This window comes from Panthera leo, chromosome A2, assembly GCF_018350215.1.
Source record: "Panthera leo isolate Ple1 chromosome A2, P.leo_Ple1_pat1.1, whole genome shotgun sequence".
Classification (NCBI taxonomy): Eukaryota; Metazoa; Chordata; class Mammalia; order Carnivora; family Felidae; genus Panthera; species Panthera leo.
Genome location: NC_056680.1, coordinates 1,518,872 through 1,526,347, shown reverse-complemented (window position 1 = coordinate 1,526,347; position 7,476 = coordinate 1,518,872). Strand labels below are relative to the sequence as shown.

The 7,476-nt window shown below is 63.9% G+C and overlaps 1 long non-coding RNA gene across 1 annotated transcript; it reads right to left on the bottom strand.

Annotated features, from left to right (window-relative positions):
* Window positions 1–1,365: 1,365 nt before the first annotated feature.
* LOC122213719 lies at window positions 1,366–6,216 on the bottom strand. Its single transcript, XR_006199619.1, has 3 exons — window positions 6,105–6,216; window positions 4,236–4,302; window positions 1,366–2,812 (listed from the first exon to the last, which is right to left on the bottom strand). It is a non-coding gene; the product is annotated as an uncharacterized LOC122213719 (long non-coding RNA).
* Window positions 6,217–7,476: the final 1,260 nt, after the last annotated feature.

Sequence of the window (7,476 nt, the reverse complement as noted above, 5' to 3'; positions counted from 1 at the left end):
GTGTCAGTCCCGGGCCTCAGAAGAGCGTCCTCTGCCCTCCAGCGGGGCTCTCGCACTTAACGGAAAGGAGCTGGCACCTCCAGACGTTGACCCTTAAGCTCAGTGAGGCTAGATGCGCCGGGGATCACTCTGACCCTCAGTCTCCTTTTCTCCGAATGGGCTTCATCACTGCCGCCCTCGCGGCTGGGCGGGCGGGTGAGCGGCCACGGTCTATGGTGAGCATTTCGAAAAGTAGTTCCGATCTAGAAGCCTCACCTGTAGAGGGCAGTTGACAGTGCTCGTGCACAGGCTGCAAGGAAAGTGGGTCGGGAGGCCCCCAGCCCCCCAAGGGGTTAAGGGACTGTCGGCAGACGGGAGACTAATTAGAGCTTAATGAATTGTCATGGATGAAAGCCCCAGGAGGGTGTGGATCTAGGACACACAGCGCACCAAACGGCAGAGGGGGGGTCGGCCGTGTGTCCCCAAAAGCAGGGCCTCAGAGGGCCGGGTGCTGCTGCGGCTGGGCCCCCACCTTCCGAGTCTGTCTAGAAGCTTAAGTGGGGGACGTTTCTAGACCCTGCCAAAGCAGACTCCCCGTGCTCCCTCCTGCCCCCATTGTTGGGGGGGGCGGGGAGGGTCCAGCTGCCAGCTTCCACCGTCTCCACCGCCCCCCCCCAGGCTGCCCCGTGGGTTCAGCTGTGGCCTCCAGGGGGACCTTGCCCGGCCTTGCTTGCCCGGCCTTGCCCTAGGCAGTCCTCAGCATCCCCTGGCCTGGCAGGGGTGGGAGGATGTGTCTCCTGTGGCCTGGACGGGGAGCAGGCTCACTCAGAACAGAGGAGGTGGGTGGAAGGTTCTGGGGGCCTGGCCAGGTCGCCTCTGTCCCAGGGGAGGGGCGAGGGTACCCCAGCCACACTCTCCTCCTCCTTGGCCTCAGAGCTTGATGGCAAATTAGTCCCCGGACAGTTTGGGGGGTGGGGGGTGGGGGGTGGAGGGAGGGCTCTGCAATTGCCCAGGTCCCACCATGATGGACAGATGTCAGGGCCCCTCCCCGTGGGCCCCCCCACCCGTGAGCTGGTGCTGAGGCACCCCGTGGGGAGCTCGGCCGCTTGCTCTCCCCAGCCCCTGGAAGGAGGCCCACAGCTCTGCGGGGACCTCCGCCCACCTCTTCAAGACCACACGCCTCTCCCGGGCCACTGTCACAAACCGCCACCAACCTAGGGCTTAAAACCACACACACTGGTTCTCTGACAGCTCTGGGCTCAGAAGTCCTAAGACCCAGGCGTGGGCAGGGCCGGTTGCCCCCGGGGCCCCAGGGAGCCCCGTCTCCCCCCTTTTCCGGCTTCCAGAGGTGCCGCATCCTGGGCCCACGGCCCCTCCTTCCTCACGGCCGGCGGCACGGGGTCCGCCTGGCTCTCTGCCTCGCTCTCGTGGGGACCTCGTGGGGATGCTGGGCCCCCCCAGTCGTCTGGGACAGTGTCCCCATCTTGAGGTCAGCTCAACGGTATCCTTAAGGTCACTGGCAAACGGGATCCTGGTGGCCACCTAGGGCGACATTCAGGGGTTCCAGGGAGCAGGATATAGGCATCGTAGGAGTGGCCGTTCCGCCAGCCCTCCCGTTCAGGTCAACTCGGTGAGGCCTCCCCAGGCCTTGTGGGACCAAGCATCAGACCATAATAGACCCCCCCACTTTTCCCAAACCATCCTGCTGCCAGTAACCATTTTCACGATTCCTGTCTGCTTGCCCCCCCAACACGATGCCCCGGGAGGGAACCGGACACGAGAGGCCACACGGGGTATGAGTCCACGTGTGTGAAACGTGGGGGCTGGGGAGGGGGGTGGAGGTGATGGCTGATGAGGACGGGGATTCCTTTTGGGGAGATGGAATGTTCTGGAATTGGAGAGAGGTGATGGTTGCACGACGCCGTGAGGGAACTAAAGACGCTGAGTTAAAAACTTGAAACGGGACACATGCGGCCACAAAGGCCCAGCCCCGGTCGGGACCTGCCACACGGTAGGTTTCAGGAGGAGAAATGGGCACACAGGGTGACCGGGTAGCGGGGTGTCTCCACCCCCCGGACCCCCGTCCGTGGTGACCGCAGCCGCCCTGCAGAGGGCCTGGTCATGGCAGTGACACTCTGTCCTTGCAACACAAGTCACCTGCCCACTGGACGCGGGGCCGGGATGGCTCGGCCCCCGAGGGATTTGCATGCAGGTGGGAAGAAGGGCGGGGAGGTTCGGGCGACCAGCTCCCTGAGTGCTTGCCCGGCTGGAAAACGGGGTGGCAGAGGCCCTGGAGGGGCTCCCGGGCGCAGCACCGTCACCTGGCCACAGCAGGGAGGAAATGCCCTTCGGCCCTCATCCCGGCGCCCAGGCTTGCCGACCCCAAAGCTTTGTGTGGTGTGGGAGGAGGGGCTGCGGTCCCGGGGGCCCCACCGTCCTGCCCGGCTGGCTCAGGGCAGGCCCCTGGGTCTGCGGAGCTGACAGAGGTCGTGGTTCTGTGGAGCACGGGGGTCCCCTGACCCTGGGAGAGCCGTGGAGAACGGGGCGTGGGCTCGAGTCCCGGATCTGCTTGTCACCTGCTCCGTGGCCCTGGCCGGGTGGCTTCCCCTCTCTGGGCCTCTGCTCTCCCGTCTGTAACACAGGCTGATAATCAGCTCACTTCCTCCTGGGGCGTCAAGTGCGCGCCTGCCGTGTGCCGCGCATCCGTAGATGGGGCTGTCACCTGGGGTGGTCCTGCCTCCCCGTCTGGGGACATCTGTGGTTGTCACGACTGGCGATGCCCCTGGCGTCGAGCGGGTGGGGGCCGGGGACGCTGCTGAACACCCCGCAGTGCCTGGGACGGCCCCCCGGAGAATGACGTCACCCCTCAGTGGTGACGGCTGTCATCCAACCCTCCCACATCCCCCGGTGTCATTGTGCAGATGGGAACCCTGAGGCCGCAGAGGACGTCTGTTGAGAGCTCAGGTGTGAGCTGGCCTGCAGTGGGTTGGCGGTGGCCCAGCAGTGACAGGAGATCAGAGCGAGGGGGAGCTGGGATGTGCTCGGAGGTGGGGCTCACGGCACCTGCTGACGGATTGGCCGGGGGTGGGGGGTTGCCACGATCCCAGCTCGTGCGGGAGGCGGGGCGGGGGGGTGGAGCGGGGACGGCTCCCCGTTGCCTGGGTGCTGCACCCCCCCACCCCGAGGAGAGGTCGGGCATGCGGCCGGGTCCCCAGGACTGGAGCTCAGGGGAGACGTGCTGCCCGAGACACAAAACCAGGGTCATCAGCTAACAGTGGCAGTTAGTCTGGGCAGCCGGGAGGAGGGGCCTCAGGTGGGTGCCAGGTGCTGGGCAGGGCGGGGACGCAGGGTCTGGGCGCAGGTGGGCGTCACCTCCCCCAGGGCCGCGGCCCCGGGGGGGCAGAGAATGGTGAAGCGGTCCCACCGCCCCGCCTGTGCCCTGGCCCGCCCTTCCTGCAGCATCTGTTCTGCTGACCCCTTCGCCTCCGGCAGGGAACGGGCCCCGGGCTCTAACGACCCCGCAGAGGCAGGACCCAAATCCAGACCTCTACCGGAGAGGGAACCCAGGGTCCCGGCCTCCTGATGCCACCCTGAGGCCCCGGGAGAGGAAACCGGTCTGCAGAGGGGCCCTTCCTTCCCGGGATGCCCAGCCCCTCGACCATCCGAGAGCGACAGACACAGGGGGTACCCAGGACCTCCGGGGGAGGCGTCAGAAGCTCCGGCCCCCCGCGCCCCCGCCCCCGTGGAGACGACGAGGCCGTGCCTGAGAGGAGGTTTCGGGTGACAAGCTGGGTCCCAGCCTGGGCGGCCCCGCTCCTGTGACAGGCAAGGCACAGAGAGGGTGCACTGCTCATCACAGGTCACAAGGGGCGGGGACGGACAGCACCTGCTGTACCATAAGCCGGGCCAACCTCTCGTCGCCTGATGCCTTCCAGATTTCGTCCTTACCCATATCCTGTGCCGGCTAATTTTTGAGAATTCTTTCCAACTTAAAAACAACTTAAAATTTTTCAACAGTCCGCCCTCCTCTCTGGCCTCAGCGCCTTGCCTGGACCGCGCGGCCCCCGCTCGCGGCGTTTGCCCCTGATGTGCCCTCCACCCGACCGCCCCCCCTGAGCCATCTGCTCGGTCTCTGATGGAACATTCCTCTCTCGGTAGATTAGATCTTCGCAGCCCCCTCGCCACGCCGTCCCTTCCCCGGATATACGTTTCTCCGCCGGCGGCCCCGGGAGGCGGGAGAGGGCACGTGCATTTACCTCCTTTGATATCGTTCGGCTCCAAGAAAGCGAGCTCTCGGTCTTCCGTGCTCCGTGTCCCCCGGACCTGGAAAATGTTCCCCACATGGTAGGTGTTTGTTGACTGACTGGTGGACAGAGGCAGTGAATGAGGGGAAACAGCGTGATGGTGTCTCCAGAGGTGACAACAGAAGTCATTCTTAAGGACATCCCCGAAGCTAAGGTAACGTTGTATGCCAACTATACTCAATTAAAAAATTCTTAAAAACTAGGACCAGGAGAAGCAGAGCCGTGTTGCAAATCGTAGCCGGCTTCGCCCGAGACCATCCCCTGCCACCTCTGATGTGCTGTGTGGACCAGAGCAGGTGACTTAGGTTGCTTTGAGCCTCAGTGTTCCTGTCTGTAAAGTTAAGGTGACAGCAGCGTGTCCCCCCCCCCACCATGTGATTGTTGTGGGACCATCCAGGTGGAGCCCTGACCCCAGGGCTGGCACAGAGCAGAGGCGTTTGCCCTGAGGAGGAGGAGGGGGAGGTTCACAGTCCGGCTGACGGGAGACCAGCAATAAACAAGGGTTTAATAGCATTTAGAGAGACTAGGATGGGGACACCTGGCTGGCTCCGTCAGTGGAGTGTGCAACTCTTGAGTTTGAGCCCCACTTTGGGTGTAGAGCGTGCTCAAAAAAATAGACGAGGATGGGGACTGTAGTACAGAGAGTCACCAGGGGAGTGACATTAGGGGTGAGACCCAAATAAAGTCAGGGAGAGAGCCATGCAGGGAAGGTGTTCCAGGCAGGGGGAACATCGTGTGCAAAGGTCCTGGGGCAGGACCTGTCTGGCGTGTTGGAGGGACAGCATGAAGGCCCGTGTGGCTGGAGCAGAGTTAGCAAGGGGGAGAGAGGGAGGAGGGGAGGGCAGAGAGGGGACGGGGGCAAGTCGTGCAGGGCCTTGGGGGCCTCAGGGAGGACTAAATTATACTCGAGGGGGCTGAAATTCTCTGCTGCAGAAAGAACAAAGCAGGCAGTTCTGCCCGCACAAGGAATCTGTTTGGGGGCTGAGCCATACCGCCCATTTCCTCGTTGGGGCAAAGCCAGAGAGGCCCCAAGTCCTTACAGTCAGAGGCCCTGTCCCCAGTTCTCCGGGGAGAGGACAGTTACCCCTTGACCACAGGGAACAGCACAGGCTGGGACAGGGACCCAGGAGTAACCTCACACTCAGGGACTAGTTTAAGTTAGGAAGTTGCCAGAATTGTGAGTCGGGCAGCTGAACAGGGCACCGTCCGTTCTGGCTCTCTTGTCCCCTCCTGGGACACGGCCTCTCCGTGTGCTGTTCAGGGCAACAACATGGGAGGGAATGACCTAGAAAAACAGCCTCAGAAGGAAGTTTGCCTTGGGGAAAGACCGTGTCCCTGCAATGCCCAGGTCAGAATTAAGGACAGCTGCAGGGGGAGGGCACAAGCAGCCAGCTCTCGCTCCCTCCCACAGCCTCCCCACGTCCGCCAGCCGGGGGCAGGGAGCGGGGACCCGTGACATCCCAGACACAGGATGATGCTCGCTTCCCACCGCTCACGGTGCTGTCCCGTGCGGTGTGTGAGTCCCCGGGCGTTTTGGGGGGGCACCTGCCCACGGATTCACGCGTCCGCCCGAGTCGAGAGTTCCGTTTGGTGTTCTGTGTTCCCGTATTTTGCCGTGAACAGGGCTATGCTGTCCGTAATTGCTTGGCAAGCCGGTTTGTCTCTAAGCCCCGTCTAACTGCACCCCGGCTGTCTTTCTCTGCGGGTCCGTCCGTGTCTCCCAGAGCCCCGCCACAACCGGGGGTCACAGCTTACTTCCTCCCCCGCTGATGGACACGTGGGTTAGCCCCAGTCCGCGCTTTCACGCGACAGGCAGCAAACCTGCGTGGCCATGGCGTCTGCTCCCGCGTGGTCTTTGTCAGGGATCCACGGCCCCTCTTGAAGTCTTGCGCCAGTGCCCCGAGGCCCCCTTCGCAAAACGCCACAATCGCGGCGGCTGAAAACGACAGGAGTGTGTTCTCTCTGTGTTCCGGAGGCCAGAAGCGCAAACTCAAGGGACCCCCCCCCTCCCGGGCTGGGCCCCCGCTCAGGGCTCTGGGGGAGGATCCTCCCTTGCCTCTTCCAGCTCTTGGGGGTGACCGGTGACCTGCGGTGTCCCGTGGCTCGCGGGTGCACCCTCCAACCCGCCGACACAGAGCCGTCTTGCCTGCGCGTCTGCGTCCGAATCTCCGCTCTTCGTCAAATCGCCGGTGGCTGGACGAGGGCCGCCTTGCCCCAGGGTGACCCCATCTTCACTGGATGGCACCTGCAGAGCGCAGACTCTCCCCCCTGTTACGTGACTCTCCCCCAGCGTTCGGTGGCAGTTACTCGGGGGCTCCGTGTGTTACTTTCCCAAAGGGCCCAGGAAGGCAGGCGCTGGCCTCGCAGATGTTGAGTCGACGAGGATCTGTTGCCTGAGCCCCGCCGAGCAGGGCCTCTGGGGACAGCGCGGAAACAGGCAGCCTCTCCTGGGACGAGGCGGGGGTCGGGGGGAGCCTTGGGGGGCTGCAGCTGCTAAGATGCCGGAAATAGCGGACCGGCTGACGGGGCAGCCCCCATCCCTGCCATCTGGCTGGAGCCTCCCCACCCACACCCCACCTTGACCCCCGGGATCTGGGCTGCAGCCCAGAAGAGTGCGGGGAGGGGTAAGGGGTGGCGGGGCCAGCAGGCGAGATGGGCAGGCCCGGGGCCCTGCACGCCCCACACCATCTGGCCTCCCTCCCCCAACCCCTTCACTCACTCCTTCTGCCTCAGGGCCTTTGCACTGGCTGCTCCGCCAGCCCGGCCCTCCCTTCCCCGGACACCGCGGGCACCTCCCTGACCGTCCTTTGTGTCTGCGTTAGGGTCCACCCACATCTGGGTCTCAGCTCACGTGTCACCTTTCCAGCTGCACCTCTTTCCCCCGGGATCACCGACTCTTCCTTTCAGAGCACCCGGGGCACATTCTCTGGTCTTGCTGCTTGTGTTGACTGAGCCCCGAAGGTCATCAAGCAGGTGCCGGGTCTAGGCTCTGAGAAACCGGAAGTGATGAAGACAAGTGCCTTGGAGAGGTTACAATCCACAGGGAGCAGACCACGAACAGGGTGTTAACCTGTAATTTCATGTGCTGGTTGGACCGGTGTAGACACAGGGAACTGAGGAAGGGCAAGACGGGTGGGGGGGGGGGGGCCTGGTAAGGCCTCGGGGGGGGGGGGGGCAGGGGGGGATATTTAGA